The 23,689-nt window shown below is 39.9% G+C and overlaps 1 protein-coding gene across 2 annotated transcripts in view; it reads right to left on the bottom strand.

Moving 5' to 3' along the window:
• Nucleotides 1-4,705: 4,705 nt before the first annotated feature.
• Nucleotides 4,706-23,689, bottom strand: part of LOC137065285 (uncharacterized) — a 37,974-nt gene continuing 18,990 nt past the window's right edge. The window contains exon 3 of one of the 2 annotated variants that reach the window (XR_010901614.1): nt 4,706-4,945. The gene's annotated coding sequence lies outside the window, so the exon portion shown is untranslated. Of the gene's footprint in view, nt 4,946-15,805; nt 15,929-23,689 lie in introns of those variants that run through there. The other variant, XR_010901615.1, reaches the window with a different exon arrangement.

The following is a 23,689-nucleotide window of genomic DNA, read 5'->3' as shown; positions in this document are numbered from 1 at the left end:
GGGTTTATGTTGAGAAGCACTTTTTTTCCGTGGTGTTTTTGATTTACGAGATTTACATCAGAAGGAGGAGGCAATGGTGTTTGAGACTCACAGTATGTCATGTTCATGTACTGAACCCTTATTATTTCACTATGGCAAGGTTAATTCAATTTTTCATTCTAGGGCACCTTTAAATGAAGAACTTTGGCTTTGGCTTTGGCTTTGTTTTTTATTGGGGGCTGAATTTAGACCTGCATGGCTACTCAATATGCGGCAGATAAACACCACAATAGTGTTTATATTTACTAAAATCCTTAATATGACCTGGCATCCCCCTCATGTAGATGCATGAGAAACACCCACGAGACATTTCCACATTAAAATAGGAGCCGTCACATGAGCAAGACATGCACACAGATGGATGAAAATATGCTCAACAGATGGAAAAAGGCAAAAATGTGTAAAAACTAACTGGGAACTGAGTGTCCCATGGAGCCATTCACTGCGTCTGAACTTCAAAGCAGCATCTGGATCGGCCCAAACCTCCTCAGAGAAAAGTCCTCAGCGGACACAGAGGGATCCAACTTATTACACATAACAGTTTCAGTGTCCAACGTCATGTCCACTGAACAAAATAAAACATCATTTGATCTGGGAATGAGTGGTTGAGATGAGGATGTCACATCAGGTCAACAGCTCTGGAAAAAATTAAGAGAACACTTACACAGCAAAAAAATGCTTTTCTAACTTAGTATTTTTTGTCTTGTTTCTAGTCTAAACATCTAAAAATTTGTTTGAAAAGAAGTATTTACTAGACAAGCAAAAGTAATTGTCTTGTTTTGGGAAAAAATAACTAAAAATTAAGAGAGTTTTTGCTTAAAATAAGCCAGTGGGGTAAACTAGCAAAATAATTTTAAAACAACATTATTTTTCTCACCCCACTGGCAGGCTATTTAACTTATTTTAAGCCAAAAGTCTCTTAATTTTGAGTAATTTTTTCCCAAAACAAGACAATAGTTTTTACTTGTCTAGTAAATGTTTCTTAATGTAAGAATTTTTAGATATTTAGACTAGAAACACGACAAAAATACTAAGTAAGAATATCATTTTTTGCAGTGTAACATTGATAAATCAATGTTAAGTGGTCTCTTAATTTTTTCCAGAGCTGTAGGTTATATTCCAAGATTAGTTATATTTTGCACGTGGAAAATGCAAAATATGAATCACATGAAACGGCATATTTCTCTTTGATGGTAACTAATGCAATGATCAAACACAAAATGTTTTGTTCGAGACTTCATGTCATAGCCAAAGCCTCCAGAACAGCAAATCTGAAGTGCACATAATCTCAGAGAGCATTACTGCTTCATTGAAGTTAGACGTTTGTTTGGTTGATCAAGCACCGCCGGGAACCTAGTTTAGTTAGGCCCGCAGGCTTGATCCGCTCCAGACTGCCATTCAGCGAAAGCACCCTGTCAGAGCAGCTTCTGTTTGCGCGCAGATAGGAAAATAAAACACCAAATGTGTTTACATAAAAGTTCTGTCCCATCCATCACAATAATGAAACCTGAATCTCATTTTCTATAATGCATGATTTTTTTACTCTTACGCTAGTTGTTTATTTTACTTTGCCGATGTGAAATCAATCAACACATTAATGCGTCGTTTCATCATTGTATGTAAAATCAAAATCCAGTTTGTCTTTATAATATTTCATCAAAATGCAACAACTTGCACCGTCTCTGAAACAACTTTCCTTTTTCACTACATTTTTGTCTTGAATTTCACCAAACCATTTTATATTGACTGTGAGGTTACTTGAAGAAAGCCAACCACCATTTAATTTTGAATGGTTGAATATGCAATTTTTCTCAAGTCCGCAATTTGATACGGATCATATTTTAGTCATCGAATTATTTAAATTGCATGTCATGTTTAGTTTTTTAATGGAAAGTTTTTTTTTTAAATTAATATATAATTAAAACAATAATATTAATATGATTGTTAATACACTGTAAAAAAAAAAGTCAGTACAAATAGGGCACAATGTACTGTATAAATATGAAGGAATTTTCAGTATTGTTTTTTTTACAGGTGTTTTATCTGTATTTTGAATTACACATTGCATTAGTTTGTGTTTTAAGGGTTAATGGACATTTCCGTACAACTACTGGATAATGTACAGGCAGAAAATTACCAGTACATTTTCCGATTTTTATTTTTTACAGTGTATTAATTTAAATAATATTAATTAAAACAAAGCAGAATATCAAAATAAGGGTTCATAACTGTGATGGTGCACTCACACCTGTCACGATTCACCAGTGTGAGTGCCCGTGATCTTCACCAGAGGGCACTCCAACCCGGACTGTCATTCTATCAAAGACTACATTACCCAGAATCCTTTGCCAGGACTCATCAGCACTCACTGTTTACACCTGTGTCTCCTTACCACATTACCTCTGCCTATAGCTGTGTCTCATTTCAGAAGGCTGTGTCCTCCGGAGGTCGCATTCGAAGGCTGCATACGTCATAAGGCCGTCTCATTTCAAAAAAGTGAGTAGGACACTTCAAATGCGACTTTCGAATGCGTCCTTCTTTCACAGGATTTCGGAGTGTGCATGAGGTAGCCTTCGCGGCTGGAGATAACCCATAATTCTTTGCGTTGCCGTTAACAACCGTCATATATATTTTTTTATATTATATGAAAAAACGGCACCACTGCCAGATATACATGCGAGCGTAGGTGTGGTGTTTAAAATGTAAGTTTAAGCTTGTTTTTATTTTTAAGCTCTATTACCTCAAACAGATAGTTGTGGTAAACAGGATTACAACGCTTTAGTGCTTTTTAAACGTTTAGAACAGTACATTGCTGTCAAGACAAGAAACATTTCATAGTAATTTTCAAGTTATAAATAATTTTCATTCATATAAACTGGCGAGGCTGAATGTGTTGGCATAGCAACGTGATACTTCCTGCCTGTGTGTCAGGAATCTAACAGGGATCTAGTGTCCTGTGATAAAGATGCACGTTCATTGTAGGTGATGGACCAAGGGTTTCTAGCTGTCTCATTTCGAGGGATGCCTACCAATCCTCCAGCAACCTTTCCGGTTTTGTTGATGTGCTCAAGGCAAAGATCAAATGGCACCTCGTTGAAGCTGGGTTTGGCCTCTTTGGCTAAAATATATCCCTATTTAAGTATCCCTAGTAGACCTGTGGTGCTGTCTGTGCCAGATGTATCATGTCTGCTATGAATACAGCACCCCATTTTGTGTGATCATATGCAGCAAACCAGGGCATCATACTCTTGAAGGTTGACATGTAAAGCTTCCAGTCACCACATCTCAGTGCCTGTGTGAATGCCTAAAGAATAGACACAATATACATGTATTGTAGCCAGAAGGTAAATGTTGGTTTGTCTTCATTAGCCTTCCAGCAGATCCATTAGCCTAGGGATCTGCTGCTTCATGCCAAATGAAGCAGCACTGACACAACAGTCCCCTTTGTGGTGTGATACTCTTGTGGTGTTTATTGATTACTATTTTTTTAATGATCATGCTTGCACATAAATTGGATTATATTGCACATTTGCCCAAAGTTACAGTAAGGAACATGGCAAATGGAAGCACTTTGGGGAGGGGTAAATCCGCTTTTACCACTTTTAAGATTATAGTGTTAAAATGGACACAAAAAAAAGCTGACACCCTGGCTAAAACACATGTTGGGGGGTTAAATATTAATACTGGATAGGTTGTATGCTTGTACCAAAAAGTGTCTGACAAAGTTTTAGTATCAGTTTTGGCCCCCTGACTACTCTGTCATTCATTGTGAAGTCTTGTTTGTTGTATACTGCATTTCTTAGCGTTTTCTCGTCTATTGGTTTTGGATTACTTGCCTGTTCCTTGGATTACCCGTTTGCCTGTCTCTCCTGTCTTGTTTGCTTTTTTGGACTGCTTGCCTGTGTATGACCTTTTACCTGCTTTTGACCACGATTGTGGATTACCCTCTCAATAAATACTGCGTTTGGATCTCCAACCCAAAGTCTCAGGGCGGTGCAATACAACACCAGACGTGAATGAAGTGTTAAGCACGAGTGATTTACATGTTAAGTCAATGCAAAGACAGCAATAGACATTTTGTGGCGCAAATTGTGCGAATGAGGTGGCGCAAGCGTTTAACGCGTGATTCGCAGGAATTGCGCAAGTTGAAAAATCTTAACTTTGGCGGATATCCGTACCGGCGTTAACCAATCAGAAGCTTGCTCTGATTGAAGCTTGACAACAATAAGGAGGAAATCGTGTGGAGACCTGGAGCTGTACCATAGATCTTCTTACTTTATAGAAACAGGACTAAAAATGAGTGAGGTGGTCGTTCAATCTTGTGAGTAGTAAAAACACGATCTTCACTCAATTTGAGCTATACATGGGGTGATTGGGACACTTTTTGCCATTCAGATGATTTGGAGAAAGTGTACCAATCACCCTGAATTCACCCTATTGAGACTACAAGCTAGTTAAAGCTGGCAAATTGAGCTTATTTGCCGTATTTTAAAACAATTTATGTCAGCCTTTTCGCAACGAGACAAGCTGTCTGGCAGAAGCTCCTCCCATGACACGAATTCACGCCTGGTGTGTAGCGAATTGTGCGAATGAAGCAAGTAAACTCAAAATGTTCACGCATCCAACTATGTGCAATTTATTTGCATCAGGTGTGAATGCCCAATGACAGCACTCCCCCTTCCGGAAGCATATCCTTGCGCGGTAACCAATATTTTGAGTGTGGAGGAAGAGGGCTTTGGAGGAGGGTGCGGAGCTGGCATGGATAAGGAGTCGGTGAAGAGAGACACCGCGGTGGAGCCAGGGTGGAGCTTTTGGCTGAAAGCCCAGGTGAAACTGATGGAGGTGGAAGCCTAAGGTACTCAGTAGACTGGGATGAAGACGGAGGGAGTGGGGATGATGGGGAAGCCTGAGAAAAGAAGAAGCAAGGTGGATGGTTATTGGGTCCTGCACACTGTGCAAATTATTTATTTATGTATTTTATTTCATTTTTTCCCCAAAATCCTTTGCGAATGTTCCTTGTCAGATTGTGCTACATGATCCCTGATGTAAACCATGTCACACTGTAAGATCTCAGTTGTCATTTATGTCAGACTGTACGATAGTCAAAGCGCGCTAAAAACGGATGCGCGCAAGAAAACTCGTCCGGAGTTTTATATCATCAATCATGAGCTGCATTACACGCGGGACTGAAATGGAGGCTTCAAAGAAATCTCTAGCTCTCATTTCGGTCATAGTTTGTCTTGAAAAACCGAGATATTTGACCATCGTCGTAGGAGAAGTCACAGGATTGTGCGACAAATCTTCTGACACTGCCAGAATTTCGTCTGAGGTAAAATTTGATCGCAGCGCTCATTAATCGGCGGCCGGTGAACGTGTCAAACTAACGACCAAAGACGTCATATTTTAGCCTGGGATCAGAGGAATCTTTTAGGATTTGCAAAATTTGTCTCAGACGGCCAAATCGTGAGTAAAATCGCGCACCCGGCTTAAGGCACAACCGGAGAAAAACACCCGATTTATTTATTTAAAGGTGCCAGGAAGAACCAAAAATTGGGTTTTACAGTGATGCCATAGAAGAACCATTTTTGGTTCCCCAAAGAACCGTTTTGTGAAAGGTTCTTTAAAGAACCATTTTTTTTCCTAAGCATTTTATAGTCTAAAGAACTATTTTGCACTACAAAGAACCTTTTGTGCAATGGAAAGGTACTTTGGATATTAAAGGTTCTTCATGGAACCATACACCCTGCCTAAGAACCATTTAAGAACCTTTATTTTTAAGAGTGTACAGTAGAGAGGGGATGGGGGGAGGGGGCACAATCATTTGAATATACTCCAGACAGGGCCGTACCCAGGATTCTAAATACCGAGGTCCAAATATGAATTTTGGAGTGTTTGAAAAAAAAAAACATTTCCCTCCTTTACATAATTATGCATTTTAAGACATAAGAAAATCAAAGAATCAGCTAACTGTAGCTTTAAAACCATGTCAGTGTGCAGTATACATTATTTTAAGAAGACAACAGATTTTTATAAATGAGAATCTGGTTAAATGTTGCGACAAAATTAGACTCCAAATTAGAAAATCAGAAAATCTGTTTTGTTGTTAAATTGAGCCAAAGACGACGTATGTGTGACTCTGTCTTTGAAAACCTAGCTGAAGTTAATTTTTGTGATTTACATTATGTAAAGAACATTATTTGAACATATAACCTTTATATATATAATGTTGAATGAGTAAGATCATGTCAAAGATAGAAATCAATGTGAAAATACATATAAATATGTATTTATATATAAATATAAAATACAAATATGTGTAGCAATTAGGAATATATTGTAGGCTAATGCTTTTTCTATTCTGAGCACAGTGGGCTACCTGCTCTTTCTGTCTCATCGCCATCATCTTCTCTCTTTCTTTTTTCCCCAGTCTCCTTCTCTTGCCCTGTATCTTTTCTCTTTTCAAAGCTTGTCTTTGAAATTTTCGTCTGTATCGGTAAAAACAAAGTTGTAAATGTAAATTTACTGAAGGCTTCCAAGAAAACCAGGTCAAGAAAACGTTATTAGTTTGCATCCCTGATTATTAAGCGCTCTCGCGGTGTTTTGATGTCAAACATCAGTCGTTGTTCGAAGCGCTGGTTGGTGGTTGTGGCATTTGTCCCGCCTCTCCTCCACTGTGATTGGACATTGATGTTCCCCCAAGTTGAACTGTGGACGCTCAACACGTAAAAATGGACAAAACCTGCCAGCTGTTGGCGCTATTGAAAAGTGCGGCGGATCCATTGGAAACAATTGAAAACATACGCTGGGCGAGGCAAGAACACATGTTTGTACACGCTGCCTTAATAGGCTATTCTTTTGCAACTTCTATTATGTACACCTCTGAGAATTACCGAGGTCCGGACCTCGGGGACCTCAAGGGTGGGTACAGCCCTGACTCCAGGGTTTCTACTGATACAAAGCCATCGAACTGCCTAATGAATCACTCAATTCTCATTGGCTACCTGCCTACCCTATGATCTGGTCAGGGTTGCCACCACACAACAAGATTTCTGATCATATATTTACCATGTTGGACATTTACAATGTGAGATTGTGTGTCCCCAATGCAATCACTTTAAACACATCACACCATAGGAAAATCTGATAATAAAAATAAAATAAAATAAAAACAATAGAACGAATCCAGATAATCCAGACTTTACCTAGGAATATCGGAAGGGATGAATTGGGCCCAAAATCGACCCGATTATCTTGTAATGAGTGGGTGCCTTAAGCTGATGAAAGGTTACGTCAAATTCCCTGAACCATTCAACAGAATTACAACCCATGTCATTCAGAGGAATGACCATTAGGCGATTTGATATGTGCAGGAACCACATTTTTGGGGGAGAGATTGAAATGCCAAATAAAAAAAACACAAGAGCTCGGGCTTCAGCGATGTGTGTGAACATTTGACGGAAATTCAGTGCGCAATGATACGTTAAACAGGGTTTTGCAGAGTAATCCACCTCTGCATGATGTTCTCAAAGACTTCACATGAGGAGACGATTAGCAGACCGTTATCCTGTATGGATGGAAAACCCAAAGGAATGTTATTCCCATCCAGTGCTGCGCAATCTATCATACTGTATCTTATTACGTGCTAATCATATTCTTATGTACCATATGTAAAGGTCATATATATATACAGTGAGGAAAATAAGTATTTGAACACCCTGCTAAGTTCTCCCACTTAGAAATCATGGAGGGGTCTGAAATTGTCATCGTAGGCGCATGGCCACTGAGAGAGACATAATCTGAAAAAACAATCCAGAAATCACAATGTATGATTTTTTAACTATTTATTTGTATGATACAGCTGCAAATACATATTTGAACACCTGAGAAAAATACCTTTGTTTGCAATTACAGAGAATTATCTTTTGAATATACTCCAGGGTTTCTACTGACACAAAGCCGTATGCTAATCGCTGAAGTAACCCTTTAAGCTCAGAACACAGGGAACAGAGAAAATGTTTAGCTTTAGGAGGATTAATCTATATTTAATTTATCATTTATGCAGTTAAAGCTACACTGTGTAACTTTTTAAGTTTATTCTTAGCTAAAAACACTTAGTTTTTTTTCAAAAATATATGTGCTCATTAATGTATATTTACTTCTTTCAAGTAATAAAGTATTCTCGTAAGTTTATAATTTGCCATTGAAAATACATACGGGTGAGGGGTTCGACTGCCGGCCGCCATGTTGCTCCTCCATCTTGAAAGTACATTAGCCAAAGAGGGACATACCCGTAAACTCAAGCTTCGCTTTTTGCGTTTTAACACTAGATGGCACCGTGTCGAATGTGAAGAGGGGGATTGCTTGAGCTCTGCTATATGATGATGGAGGATCACTCTTATTCTCGGGGATATGTATCAGAGTCGCCAAGGAAGCGGAAAAGAGAATTAAGACGGCAACGCGACAGGCAAATCAACAAGACAAAAGTAAATATTGGAGTGGCCTTTCCAAGATGGAAAGAGCTCATGAGGAGCAACGATTTTAAAAAGGACGTCGACGTTGCCTGCTTTCTTCTCGACAGGTAATATTAATTCAGCCTATTTGTGTATATTGGAAGTTTTATTGTTGCTTGGCTAATTATATCATAGTGTGCTGAGCATAACACTAGAACGACGTCTAGGATAGTTTTCCTCGCGTCAATGGTGAAAAAGTATTGTTGACCTTATAACATAAATCCGTGTTCTATGACGGATAACACGAGATTAATATTTTAATTGCATTATAATTTGTTTGCCTTACGCTAGTGATGTCGTACAATATACAGAATAACGATAGCACTGATAAAAGTTACTTTACTAAGATTAGCTTGCATTCGTCTGGGAACCTGATAGCTGATGTTAGCAATGAAATGGTAAAAAAATAACGAAAACGTAAAACTATTATTCATTTTACATAGATTAATTTGATCATAGATCATTTGGCAAATTAAATAACTGCAAATTATAATAGTTTTCAAAAGTAACCTCATCACTTGAGGCAACACTCACCGAAGAGGTCGAACTGAAGCCATGACTAAATCGGCCGCCGTAGGAGTTGAAACGAAATCGAAATTGAGAGGAACAGAAACTAATATTCACTGGATGGTCATATACCTTTACACCGCTAGACGGGGGAAAATATCACACAGTGGAGCTTTAAGACTGTGATAACTTCTGTTTGATAACTTCAATTATCCAAAAAATGTTTGTTTGATAACATTCAATTTCTGTATATTGAATATACCTGTATGTGAAGGCCATGGGTAAATATAACATTGCTTAGAATGGGTTTATGTGAAGCTTGGTTTAAGGTCACTTAAATATTTTCTTTTTTCAAGCCTAATAAATTATACTTTTTATTATATTGTAAAGTTTAATTTCTATCATTAATGTTTAAAAAAATCTATTTTATAGAGACATGAGTATCAGTGATACTGGCCTTCATTCATAAAAACATGCCATTACAATGTCTTTAAGTTGTTTCTACATTAATTTGTAGCGTAACTGTGAAATTATTACATTAAAAACTAGATGTTGTGCTCTGCTCGTGTTTGAATCGCTGTATAAGCGCAAAGCTATTATTCCCTGCCGTACGTCTCCTGAGGGGCTGGAGCTAAAGCCCAAAATAAATATAAACACTAGATCAGACTTTGAACAAGCAAAAGCCTGTTGAGGAAAAGCTTGTCAAGAGGTCAAATAAATCACAATCAGCTGCTGCCGAGTCAAAACCTCTCGAAAGACATGCGGTTCGATTTCACAAATAAACACCTGTGTCATGCGGTTTGATCTGATATTATTGCAGATTAATTTGCCTAACACATGTTAATGTACAACAATACACATTATGGCAATTATGTTGTTGACTAAAGGTCACAGTGTGGTCACATACGGTGTGGGGGCGAAATCTAGTCAACCCGTTAGAAATCCGCATGATCGGCAGTTTTGTGTGAAAGAGTTCTTCACACAGAGTTTGTGCATTGACCTGCTTCATTTGAAAGAGACTTATGTGTGCTGTGCTTCATTCATTATTACACAATGGACCTTTTTTGCATGCAAAGTTTCGCAAAGACAAAACAGACAGAGCAATAATAGCCAAAATAAATGTCTACCGTCAATTTGAAATGGCATTTTCAGATCAGTTAAATTCAAGATGATTCTGTGTCAGATGTGAGTGTGTAACGGCAGTGATATAAGATGTTATGTGGTTGGTAACCATAATTTTTTTAGTGCAGAATGTTATAATTACATCTTGTGATCGTAATAATTACAATACAAGGATAGCCTTGACAGTTTTGTACGTCGATCCAAAATTGGAGTCATCTGAAGTTTCGCAAGTGCATTGGCAACCCATTTGTCTGATAATCAAATATGAAAGAAATGTAGGATGGGCTTGATTTTCTGAGGAATTAATGGGATGGTGGATGTGTCTCATTGGTAGTAGAAATATAAAGAGGGATTGGTGACATTGCTGAAAAGGAAAGTGTAATAAAGTTCGTAGATTGGAAGGAAGGAGGCGGGAACCGGCGAACGTTTAACAACTTTTATTAAATGAACAAAACGAAAGTAAACCGCGGGTAGCCCCTCACGGACGACTGCCCACACACACATAACAGAACATAAACAAAACTCAACATAAAATCCAGGCCTGGTCCTCTCTCGTCCTTGACTGGTGTCGCTCGTCCTTAGATGCCTCCGAGCTCCCTCATGAGAGGACTCGAGACCGGTGTGGCTCGCAGGTGACGCTCCTTCGCAATCACGTCCCCACGTCCCTGGTCTTACTCGCTCCTCCCATGTCTCTCGCTCGTCCACCTCGCCACATACCCCCATCGCCCCTCACAGGCAGGGGGGTACACCCGCGTCTCACACGTCTGGGGTATGGGCAGACGAGACGAGAGAAGCGGGAGAGTGGAGAGAGGGAAAAAATTAAATAAAAAAATCTGGTCCGGTTCTCAGACACACTGCCGCTCTGTCCTCACCAGCCGAGAGGCTCTTCCTCGCAGTGCTATGCGATGGTGCTGGACGCCCAGTGGACGGCCCGATCCTCCTCCGCCCCCTGGCGGCCGGCGGTGGGTCCTCCGATTGAGGGCAGTTGGCAGCGAGCTCCACGTTCCCTACTCCTCCCATTACGGCAGACGGCAGCAGGCTCCGGCCCGAGGCGAACGCCGGCAACTCCTCGGCTCCCTCCGGGACGGCCGCCACCCAACCTCGATCCAGGGGCACAGCAGCGAGCTCTTCGTCCCACCGGTCTTCACTCGCTCCAGCGCCACCGCCTCGGACAGCCTCTCGCGGTCCTTCTCATCCGCGCTGCCCGAACTCCTCAGCACCGCGATCCCTCTCCGCAGCGAGGACTCTCCAGCGAGACGCCTCAGGCAGCCTCTCGCGGTCCTTCTCATCCGTGCTGCCCGAACTCCTCAGTACCGCGATCCCTCTCCGCAGCGAGGACTCTCCAGCGAGACGCCTCAGGCAGCCTCTCGCGGTCCTTCTCATCCGCGCTGCCCGAACTCCTCAGCACCGCGATCCCTCTCCGCAGCGAGGGCTCTCCAGCGAGACGCCTCAGGCAGCCTCTCGTGGTCCTTCTCATCCGCGCTGCCCGAACTCCTCAGCACCGCGATCCCTCTCCGCAGCGAGGGCTCTCCAGCGAGACGCCTCAGGCAGCCTCTCGCGGTCCTTCTCATCCGCGCTGCCCGAACTCCTCAGTACCGCGATCCCTCTCCGCAGCGAGGGCTCTCCGATAGCGCGTCCCTCCTTCCTCCCGGGTTTCGGCACCAATGTAATAAAGTTCGTAGATGGGAAGGAAGGAGGCGGGAACCGGCGAACATTCAACAACTCCCACCAAACAAACAAAACGAAAGTAAACCGTGGGCAGCCCCCACGGACAACCGCCCACACACACACAACAAAACGTAAACATAACATAAAATCCAGGCCTGGTCCTCTCTCGTCCTTGACTGGTGTCGCTCATCCTTAAATACCTCCGAGCTCCCTCATGAGAGGACTCGAGACCGGTGTGGCTCGCAGGTGACGCTCCTTCACAATCACGTCCCCGGTCTTACTCGCTCCTCCCATGTCCCTCGCTCGTTCACCTCGCCACAGAAAGTTATTTTTAAATAGTTCTGCTATGAGATTATGGAATAACGTGCACAAAAAGTAAATATTTAATTTATTCCACAAATATTCAATTAAGAATATTCTCTGTGATCTTCCGGTTCTGGGTTTAGTATGGAAGCCGTTCCCACCACTAAATAAAGAGTAATCGCAGCTTTTTATCTCAGAATTCTGACTTTTTTTTCACACAATTGCGAGTTATAAAGTTACAATTCTAAGATATAAAGTCGAAATTGCATGATATGAAGTCACAATTCTTACTTTTTCACAATTACGAGTTATAAAGTCACAATCCTGAAATATAAACTCTAAATGGTGTGATATAAATTTACAATTCTGAGATATAAACTCACAATTGTGTGATATAAAGTCACAATTCTGAGATATAAACTCACAATTGCGTGACATAAAGTCACCATTCTGAGATATAAACTCGAAATTGCGTGACATAAAGTCACAATTCATAGATATAAACTTAAATTACTCATTTTAATTTTAAAATTTTTATTTAGTGTATATAGCTAAATATATAGTTTAGCATATATAGCATATAGTTTACGTCCCTCAATCTGTGCAAATCTTTGAAAATCAAACAGAACAGCCCATTACATCCCTTTAAATAATAATGCATCCAGTGGGAAAGAGTGAATAATGCCGTGAAACCCAAAGTAAACATGCAGGAGCTGCTTAGGGACACCAACAAAAACTTGTATCAACAATTAGCTCAATTTGAATATGAAGCTCTGCGCTGTGGCAAAAGATGGATTCCAGATGGAGACAAATGTTGAGAGTAAGCTCATGGAACATTATTATTCCCCGGAGCGGTGACGGACAGATATGTAAACGTGCTAAGATGCTTAACACATTTCCAGCTGTGGTTGTGTGGCCTTATTCACGCACCGTCCCGATGGCCTTTCCAGAGCTTCCCGTCTGCATTGTTTAGTGGCACAGATGGAATTCCGAACCCCCTCCCGTCCTAAAGTGTTTGAGATGTTATGTAATTCCCTCCTTCCCTGAATTATGACTTCAAAGAAAGGCATAAACTGAAATACACATTGTGAGGAATGACAAGCATCACTTTTAAAGGAATTCAAAGAAATTTGTACCTTCAAGTCTCCCAAATACTTTTTATCCAGACACACATCTAATCAAGTTTTTAATGTACACTCACCTAAAGGATTATTAGGAACACCATACTAATACTGTGTTTGACCCCCTTTCGCCTTCCAAACTGCCTTAATTTCTACGTGGCATGGATTCAACAAGCTGCTGAAAGCATTCTTTAGAAATGTTGGCCCATATTGATAGGAGAGCATCTTGCAGTTGATGGAGATTTGTGGGATGCACATCCAGGGCACGAAGCTCCCGTTCCTCCACATCCCAAAGATGCTCTATTGGGTTGAGATCTGGTGACTGTGGCGGCCATTTTAGTACAGTCAACTCATTGTCATGTTCAAGAAACCAATTTGAAATGATTCGAGCTTTGTGACATGGTGCATTATCCTGCTGGAAGTAGCCATCAGAGGATGGGGACATGGTGGTCATAAAGAGATGGACATGGTCAGAAACAATGCTCAGGTAGGCCGTGGCATTTAAACGATGCCCAATTGGCACTAAGGGGCCTAAAGTGTGCCAAGAAAACATCCCCCACATCATTACACCACCACCACCAGCCTGCACAGTGATAACAAGGCATGATGGATCCATGTTCTCACTCTGTTTACGCCAAATTCGGACTCTACCATCTGAATGTCTCAACAGAAATCGAGACTCATCAGACCAGGCAACATTTTTCCAGTCTTCAACTGTTCAATTTTGTTGAGCTCGTGCAAATTGTCGCCTCTTTTTCCTATTTGTAGTGGAGATGAGTTGTACCCGGTGGGGTCTTCTGCTGTTGTAGCACATCCGCCTCAAGCTTGTGCGTGTTGTGGCTTCACAAATGCTTTGCTGCATACCTCGGTTGTAACGAGTGGTTATTTCAGTCAAAGTTGCTCTTCTATCAGCTTGAATCAGTCGGCCCATTCTCCTCTGACCTCGAGCATCAACAAGGCATTTTCACCCACAGGACAGCCGCATACTGGATGCTCTTCCCTTTTCACACCAATCTTTGTAAACCCTAGAAATGGTTGCGTGTGAATATCCCAGTAACTGAGCAGATTGTGAAATAACGGCCTGTCTGGCACCAAAAACTATACCACCACACTCAAAATTGCTTAAATCACTTTTCTTTCCCATTCTGACATCCAGTTTGGGGTTCAGGAGATTGTCTTGACCAGGACCACACCCCTAAATGCATTGAAGCAACTGCCATATGATTGGTTGATTAGATAATTGCATTAATAAGAAATTGAACAGGTGTTACTAATAATCATTTAGGTGAGTGTATGTCTATGTGGTGTTTTTAATATGCTTTAAGATAAACCATGGGCACATTTATAAGTCACACCATTGTTGAGTGTTTTCTCTATAACTCTGCAGTGAACTGAAGACTGTCTCAAAAACACAGTTTGAAATTACTCATGTTTCTGATCACAAACTACCTTTTAACCATGTCAATGTGTGCGCGGGGTTTAACATATCATTAGCTATTCTCAGAAGCAGGTTATCCTGGTATATTTTTCTGTTGATATGAAAAATCAGGTAGATTTAACAATATAGTGGTTGAATTATGTATATATTAAGGTGAACTATATGCCTTTTGTGTTGTTCAAACATTTACTGCAATAAAGTTGTGCGAGTGGATCTCTGAGCTGGTGCGAGTGGAGGCGGGGCTAATTTGCATATTAATTGGGAGGAGTTAATTTGCATATTCATGGCTCCACTTATACTAAATGATGCAAGGGTGTAGGGTTACATTCAAGCTATAATGCATGAAGAATTTTTCACAGGGAAAAAAAAACTTTTAAATATGTAATTTTGGCAATCAGAGATGAGTTTTAAGGGATAAAATGATTGACTTCAAAATCAAAGGTGGGTGAGAAAAAATTATTTTCTCTATAAAAACCTTTAAATATGTCAACAAAATTTGTTTTGAATCTGGCTTTATCCATATATTATTGGTTCTGGAATATTATGCAAATGAATGCATATTTGATTAGATAATTAGCATATTTAAACAAAGCAATTTTTAATGTGATCAACCAACTGGGAAAATATGGCGATATCTTTTTTCTACCTTAAAGGGATCATATGACGGTTCTAAAAAAGAACATTATTTTGTGTATTTGGTTTAATGCAATGTGTTTATGCGGTTTTAGGTTAAACAATTTTTGTATTTTACATATGTAGCACATTATTGCTCTATGCCCTCCTTTCTGAAATGTGTACATTTTTACAAAGCTCATCATTCTGAAAAGCGCGGTGTGCTCTGATTGGCCAGACCATATTTGGAACATTAGCTCGCAAAGCAATATTGACAGATGATAATGTCGGTCCTACCTTATCAATTCGAGCTCGAATCGGATCCAGATGATGCAGATGTCCAAGCTTCAGACTGGACCAGAACTTATAGATTGGCAAGTTTGCATTTGTTATCATAGAACGACAAACAAGCACTACTCTATACTGCTCAAAACTCACGTTTGAATAGCCAGTAGCGCATTCTTAAAAAAATGAAGACATACTTACAGACTGTGTCTTTGAGTCAGAAGAGCCAGACTGTACTTGCAACGATGGAACTGCCCCACTTTTTAGAAATAGGCTTTGTGCACAACCGGCCTTGTGCTCTCCCAGGTATTAGAAACAGTCCTCTGAAAAATCATCAAATATTTGTGTTGTACTGTTCTGGAGCAGTGATGTTAATAAAGATTAGCCAGTGTTTTCTAATTGTGTCCTATTTTGGAAGGCCAAGGAAAAACAGCGTTTCCACGACATGGTGGCGCAGGCGAGAATAAAAGTCACGCCTTCTTTCTTTGCGTATGCATTTGGGGCGGTGTTATGAAACTCTGCCCCCACATATTGACGTAGAGATGGGGGTGTGTTTGAACGAAGCGATTTAGGAAGGCGTGACTCAGCCTTAACTTTTACAAAGAATATCTCTTTGAATTTGAGACTGAGCTTTTTAACTCTGCAGATCTTATACATGCACAAACAGCTATAACACTAGCCTGGATGCCAGCCGAACTTAGCCCCACCCACAAAAAATTTCGGTCGGGAAGTTCGGTCTGGCCTCGATCCATAGAGGAGTGATTATGCCCGTACAGAAACTGTTCGGACCAATGAAATCATCAGGGCGGGTTTTAGACGATGGCGGACAGATGATCAACAGTAACGTATCATGCACGTCATCAAAGGGGCTTGGGTTATATTTGTTCAAATCCTAAACGGAGAGCTTGTTTGTATATGCATTCACCTTCACTATTTCTCTTAGAAATGATGATCATGTTGGTAAGTACTCTGTGTATCCTTAAATTATTTTTTTTACAACACCGGCATCGTTTATTCCAGCACACGTGCAGACAGCTTTGCCAAGTTTTTACAACAAAACCCGCCAACTACTAGTCCAAAACTTCTCAAGGGGGTTTTCTGGGGGGAAAAAATGGCGTTTGGGGTGTAAAATGTTTATTTTGGCAAGGTTGCCTGCTAAAATTTGCATTCATGGATCACATAATAGTCACTTCAACCCGCGGAACAAAAACGCAGACTTGGCAACAGTGCAGTTGAGTTCGGTTGACATTTGACAATGCGTCGCTTTGTTGCTCTGATTGGTTGTTGGTCTGTCCAATCGAGGTCTTTCCTGGTTGGGTTGAAACACGCCCCATAATCACAGCCCAATGGAGCATCAGACTCATATTCTGACTAGAGCTGATTTTGACCACGTCAGGCTAATACAACACACTAAAGAGAAAGGAAAACAAGAAATCTCACACTATGACCCTTTTAAAAAGCAAAATGTATTCTAAATTTTGGTTCAGAGCAGCAATGTGCAATTTAAGCTTTTGATCTCCATTAAAACTTGCTAAATGTCTGCCCGATATTTCTAGACGCATTTATCTTTATGGAATTAAGCTAATCCTGATGTTTATTTGATTTATTTTAATGTTTGAGTCTGTCAGTGAGAGGCTTCTAGACCCGTTTCTGTTTTAATAATCAGAAGCTTCTGGCTCTGGAAGTGGAATAAAGTCTTTGCCAAAAGGAACGCAGCAGATTTGAATAAAAACCCAGATACGTAAGCAAAGTTGCACATCTGCTGTTTAAAGAGACTCAAAGATTAATTTTTTTTTTCCTACATGAGCACATTTTTGCGCAATTAAAGGATGGCTTTTAAATGGCTGTCATAGAGAAAAAGCATTTTACCATGACAGTGTATACAGCTTAACAGTGTAGTTCAGACCAGCAGGGGCTAAAAAACATCAGATATTCAGCTCTAATCTGTTTTGATCTGATGAGGTTAAAATGAACTCCCTCTCTTAAGATTCAAGCAAACGGCTCCGAGTCATTTATGTCAGCATGCATCACATGAGATGAAATGATGGAGAAAGACGATCCTGAAACTATCATCTTCATCTGTTATGACAGGTGCTGTTTAATGCTCAGGCTGGTTTGGTGCTTAGTGCAGGCAAACCGAGTGACTCTGGATGAGCGAACACCTGCAGATCAGCTAGAAAACACATGGAAGATGCTGATCTGTTAAACGGTTGAGTGTCTGCAAGAGTCATGGAAACACAGAGAAAATCAGAAGTTTCTGTACATTTGGGAAAGCTCGTTTCTGAAAAGAAAAAGTTCCCACAAAGCTGGGAGCATGAAATTGTCCAAAATGTCCTGGCATACTGAAGCATTAAGAGTTTCTGGAACATAGGGGCCAAACCCAACCCCACACCTTCCCCCTCCACTAAACTTTACACTCAGCACAATGCAGTCAGGCAATTCCCGTTCTCCTGCCCATCACTAAAACCCAGCTCATCTGAAGGCCACAGAAGTTTGGAGGTCTAAAGCTGTTGACTCTGCAGAAAGTTTGTGATTTCTGCTCACTGTGACCCTCAGCATGCGCTGACCCCGCTCTGGGAATTTAAAAGCCCTATCACTTCGTGGCCAGTTGCTTTTGTTCCCAATGGCTTCCACTTTGTTATAATCCCACTAACAGTTGAGCGTGGAATATTTAGTATAGTGAGGAAATGTCAGGAATGGACTTATTTCAATAAATAAATGTTTTTTTTTTAAACTGGACATTCGGAGAACATTCAGAAATAACATTTTCATTATGGGATTGTTAGCAAAATGTTCTTTGTATATGAAAATGATTTCCATATATTTATATAGGATTTCTACTCCAAGGTATTTAACAGATTACCATAGCATTACCATGACTCAAACTCCAAGCAGCAGTTTTATAAAAATATACCTCAAAATTCACTATATTTGTTGCATATGAAATACTAATAAGAACAAAAACATTAAACTTTTTACATACAACATCTGTTTAAAAAACAAACATGAAAAAAACTTCATGACTTTATGTATTAGCTTTATAACCCCAATCTGTTTTGTTGCACTGTTGCTCTGGGCCCTGAATGTTACTTTAATGAGTCATTATAAACGTCTCTAATATCTTAAATCTCCAATATTAAAAATGCCTGAAGCACCCGAGACAAAGGAAAGAATAATCTGAATGTTCACAGAGGTGAAAATACTCTGTCTCGACCATCCATTGTGTTTTGACAGTTTTTTGCTTTTTCAAAGCGACCTCTCAACCTTGAAAAGGTTTTACGTGGCTCTTTGGAGTAAGTGTGTTTTATAAAGGCCATAAATCTTCATGTGTCCTCTGTAAATCACAGCTTCTATTTAGTGTTTAGCTCAGAGATCAGTGTCAAAACACAAGCACATGTAGAGAGCAAAAGGTTCATAAAACTCGATTGTGCAACAGTTTCCAACTTCCTATTTGGACAAGGTTAACTGAACTCTTAAAGTGCTTTGCTGGCCTTTACTTGGTTTAACTGGCCAACTGAAGTGCCATAAACCTCTGGACAGATCAGATTATCCAGGCTGGGAGACCAGCTATAACCACTTAAAGGGATAGTTCACCCAAAAATTAACTCATTAACTCCTCTCCCTAATGTCGTTCCACACCCGTAAGACCTCTGTTCATCTTCACACACAGTTTAAGATATTTTATATTTAGTCCGAGAGCGTATGCAAGTGTATGCACACTATACTGTCCATGTCCAGAAAGGGAATAAAAACATCATCACAGTAGTCCATATGAGACATCAGTGGGTTAATTAGAGTCTCTTGAAGCAGAGAAAATACATTTGGGTCCAAAAATAACAAAAACTACGACTTTATTCAGCATTGGCTTCTCTTCTGGGTTTGTGTTCAATCCTCAAATAAAGATTCAAACGGTTATGAATCAGTGAATCGATTAATGATTCGGATCGCCAGTGTCACGTGATTTCAGCAGTTTGGCAGTTTGACATTGGCGATCCGAATCATGAATCATGAAACCGTTTGAATCTTTATTTGAGGATTGAACACAAACAAGGAAGAGAAGACAATGCTGAATAAAGTCATAGTTTTTGTTATTTTTGGACCAACACTTGGATGCCCTTTCGGACTAAATATAAAATATCTTAAACTGTGTGTGAAGATGAACGGAGGTCTTACGGGTGTGGAACGACATTAGAGTGAGGAGTTAATGACAGACATTTCATTTTTGGGTGAACTAACCCTTTAAGGGTGTTTTGTAATTTTTTTTAATCAACACACCAGACTTTCTTTTACTTCAGCTATTAAGTTTCCCCCTTGAAAAAATATATAATTTATAGTATACTTACGTTGAAATGTTTGGGTTTGGTAAAATTGTTTTTTGAAAGAAGTCTCTTCTGCTTAGCCTACTAAAGGTGCATTTATTTTAAAATATTATTACAATGTAAATCAGCTGTTTTCTATGTGAATTTATTGTATGTTTAAAGCTGAATTTATCCTCATTACTCCAGTCTTCTAGCCTGACGTGGTCAAACTCAGCTCTAGTCAGAATATGAGTCTGATGCTCCATTGGGCTGTGATTATGGGGCGTGTTTCAACCCAACCAGGAAAGACCTCAATTGGATAGACCAACAACCAATCAGAGCAACGAAGCGACGCATTGTCAAATGTCAACAGAGCTCAACTGCACTGTGATGCCAAGTCCGCGTTAAAAACTTGGCAACCCTGTCTGCACGCGCTGGAATAAACGATCGTTGCTGGTGTTGTAAAAAAAGAAATAATTTAATGATACACAGAGTAGGCCTACTTACCCAACATGATCTTCATTTCTGAGAGAAATTGTGACGGTGAATCCAGATACAAACAAGATCTCCGTTTAGGATTGATGATGTGCATGATTACGTTACTGTTTATCATCTGTCCGTCATCGTCGAAAGCCCGCCCTTGATGATTTCACTGGTCCTAACAGTTTCTGTTCAGGGATAATTACTCCTCTATGGATCGAGGCCAGACCGAACTGCTCCACCTAAAAATGTTGTGGGCGGGGCTAAATTTGGCTGGCATCCAGGCTACCAGTCTTCTGTGATCCTTCAGAAATCCCATATGCTGATTTGCTGCTCAAGAAACATTTATGATTATTATTAATGTTGCAAACATCTTAATATTTTTGTGGAGACTGTTTCAGGATTCAATGATTAATAGAAAGTAATAAACAACATGTTTAAAACATAAATATTTTGTAACATTATAAATGTCACTTTTGATTAAGTGGTCTTGCTGAATACAAATAATTTTGAACGGTTGTGTATATGACAAAAGCCATAAAATCTCCTTTATGACCACCAAACAACTGACCAGAGAGAAAAATCAAGGAGTTAAAATAACGTCAGCTTCAGGTGATGGAGGAATTCTTATGTCTTAAAGTTAAGAAAATTGCCAAATATAACGCATATTCATAAAATATATGCATGGTCAAGTGCCTTCCGTGTCACAATAAAGACGCTAAAGGTGCCCCAAGGCGTCATGTTTCGACGCGCTGGGTGTTCCATTCATTTCAGTGAGAAACCTTTGGCGTCATACACAGACGCGCTGGGTATTAGTAATGTTATCGTCATGGTGAAATTGTATTCGTTTATAATTTTGCCATTATGACATGTTGGAGTGTGTTTTTCAATTTAATCAGCAAGCATAATTTTATTTACATTTATTTTATTTACGCTATTTAGACATGCTTAACATGTAACCCAACCCCATCCCATCCCTAAACCTACCCATTTGTCTGAACATGATATAAAACACAGGATATAGCCTGACATATACGACTGCATACACAAGTTATTCAAAAAAGTTAAATAATCCAAGTTTTCCGAGGCCAAACGATTGATTTGTATGAAGAAAATCCCCAAAAGCGATCAGCATCTCCATCCGCAGAAGATCATCAACAAACACAATCAAATTTCAAATATTGGCACCCGATACGTGAGATTTCATAGTGAAATTGCATTGGCTCTCGTATGTCTTGTGACCAATTGCGTCATTACGTCAGCATTGATTGTAAAATGTCATTGGCTCTCGTGTGTCTTGTGATCGATTGCGTCATGCTCAGGAGTCTTTTGAATTATTTGAATGAGATATGAATGAGTTCGTTCACGGGGCAGCGGGATCATCATTTCAGCGATTAAAACATCAAGATCGACTCTGTTCTTCACATGAAGACATCGTATGACTTCAGAAGACTTGGAATGCAACATGAGTTAATACTTTTATACTGCTTTGGTCAGTTTTTGCAATAAATACCTGTGACTGTACATTTATTTGCCTGTTACGTGTTTTATATTGTTGAGAGTGTGCAGGTTTAGGGTAGGAGTGGAGTTAGTTGCTCCAAAATATAAAAGTAGCCTTTAAATATTAATAAACTCATGTCTGCTTTTATAAACGCAAATAATTAAATGCGTCTGTTTATGACGCCAAAGGTTTATCATTGTAATGAATGGAGCACCCAGTGCGTCGCAAAATGACGCCCAGGGGCACCTTTAGCGTCTTAATTGTGACGCGGAAGGCACTTGACTATGCTTCGGATTTTGACGCCTTGGGAGTGAGAACGGGTTGGTATATCAGCACGGCTGTGATTCTGCTGTATTTAATCACTGATACACAGCCATATCGCATGGTTACAAGTGTGATATTGCATTAATTTCAAAGGCACAAGTGTGCAAATAAATCAGAAACAACAATGGAGTGTCTTTAAAATCTCTTTTGTGCAAAACTACTTCCTTTTGCCACTGATTCAAATTTCAAGTTGACGGTTTGACAATCGAGCCCAAGCCTCCGTTACTAATTCTGAAACGTCACTTTAGATCTAGTAACGAAGGAATGCTGAGCCGCTTCATTGAAGATTTGTGTTTTATTTATAGAACAGTATTATGAGAAAGAGCTCGATAACGATAATACATATACCTGCATCTGATATAGCATTTGCTCTTTAGGTTGATGTCCATAATATTATATCCATTAAAACATCAGATTGAATGTCAGTATCTTTATCCTTTTAAAAGAGTGATTACAACCAGTCACTCATAAAGACAGTCTTTTCTGCCATCTAATGGTGGAATAATGTAATTATCAATGAAGTTGACGTTGCAATCATGTTGTAAAAGACAATAGGAAATAAACACAAGCAAACAAGTCAGTCTAATGTACAAAAGCAGTAGCCTAGAAATCTAGACGCACCCTAGCGGCAGCAAATTGAATTTGCCCGCAAGTGTCGTCTAGGAACTCTCAATACCCTTCTGAGCTGTATTCCCCTCACTCTGGACGGGCCAATCACATCGTGTATAGAGTCGGTGGGCGGGGCCATAATGACGATGGCCGAGTTGCGTTTGTGTGCTTCTAGTAAACACAGAAACTGGCGAACGGCGGTCTTTCGAATCAGCTTTGACCGCGACTCTGGAAGACTTGGAGTTAAGCTTTTCTCTGAGAAAAGAACAAAGAACGACACTGAAGTCATTCTTAAGAAGGGAAGATGTGTTCAGAGTTTAGCCGACCGGATACGGCGAATGTTTAATCTGTCAGCGAGCTCTGCTTCACCTTCGTTGCTCTGGTTGGTTGTAGCGCTATCCTATCGCGTGCAGAGGGAGTTTGAAAGACAACCGTTTATCCGCCCCTCGGATTGAGCTGCCAATGGTGAGTTTCCAGACCAAACATCTTGATGTGGGTCTGGCTTGTCAGGCTACAAAAGCAGCACTCTAGTAGCCCATATAGGACTTAAAAGGTAAGGTCACCCAAAAATGTAAATTACTCATGCTCAAGTCATCCTAGGTGTTTATGACATTCTTTCAGACAAATAAAATCAGAGTTATATTAAAAATGTTCTGGCTCTACCAAGCTTTGATGGCAGTGAATGGTTGGGTCATTTATGAAGTCCATAAAAGTGCATCAATCCATCATATAACTGCACCACACAGCTGTGAGGGTTAGTAAAGGCCTTCCGAAGTGAAGTGGCGCGTTTGTGTAAGAAAAATATCCATATTTAAAACTTTAAAGTTTTAAAATATTTAATATTTTACTTTAAATAAACTTTAAATAAAAAA

This window comes from Pseudorasbora parva, chromosome 25 (assembly GCF_024679245.1).
Source record: "Pseudorasbora parva isolate DD20220531a chromosome 25, ASM2467924v1, whole genome shotgun sequence".
Classification (NCBI taxonomy): Eukaryota; Metazoa; Chordata; class Actinopteri; order Cypriniformes; family Gobionidae; genus Pseudorasbora; species Pseudorasbora parva.
Note: the sequence above shows the minus strand (reverse complement) of the source record. Positions and strands in the feature narration are given on the sequence as shown.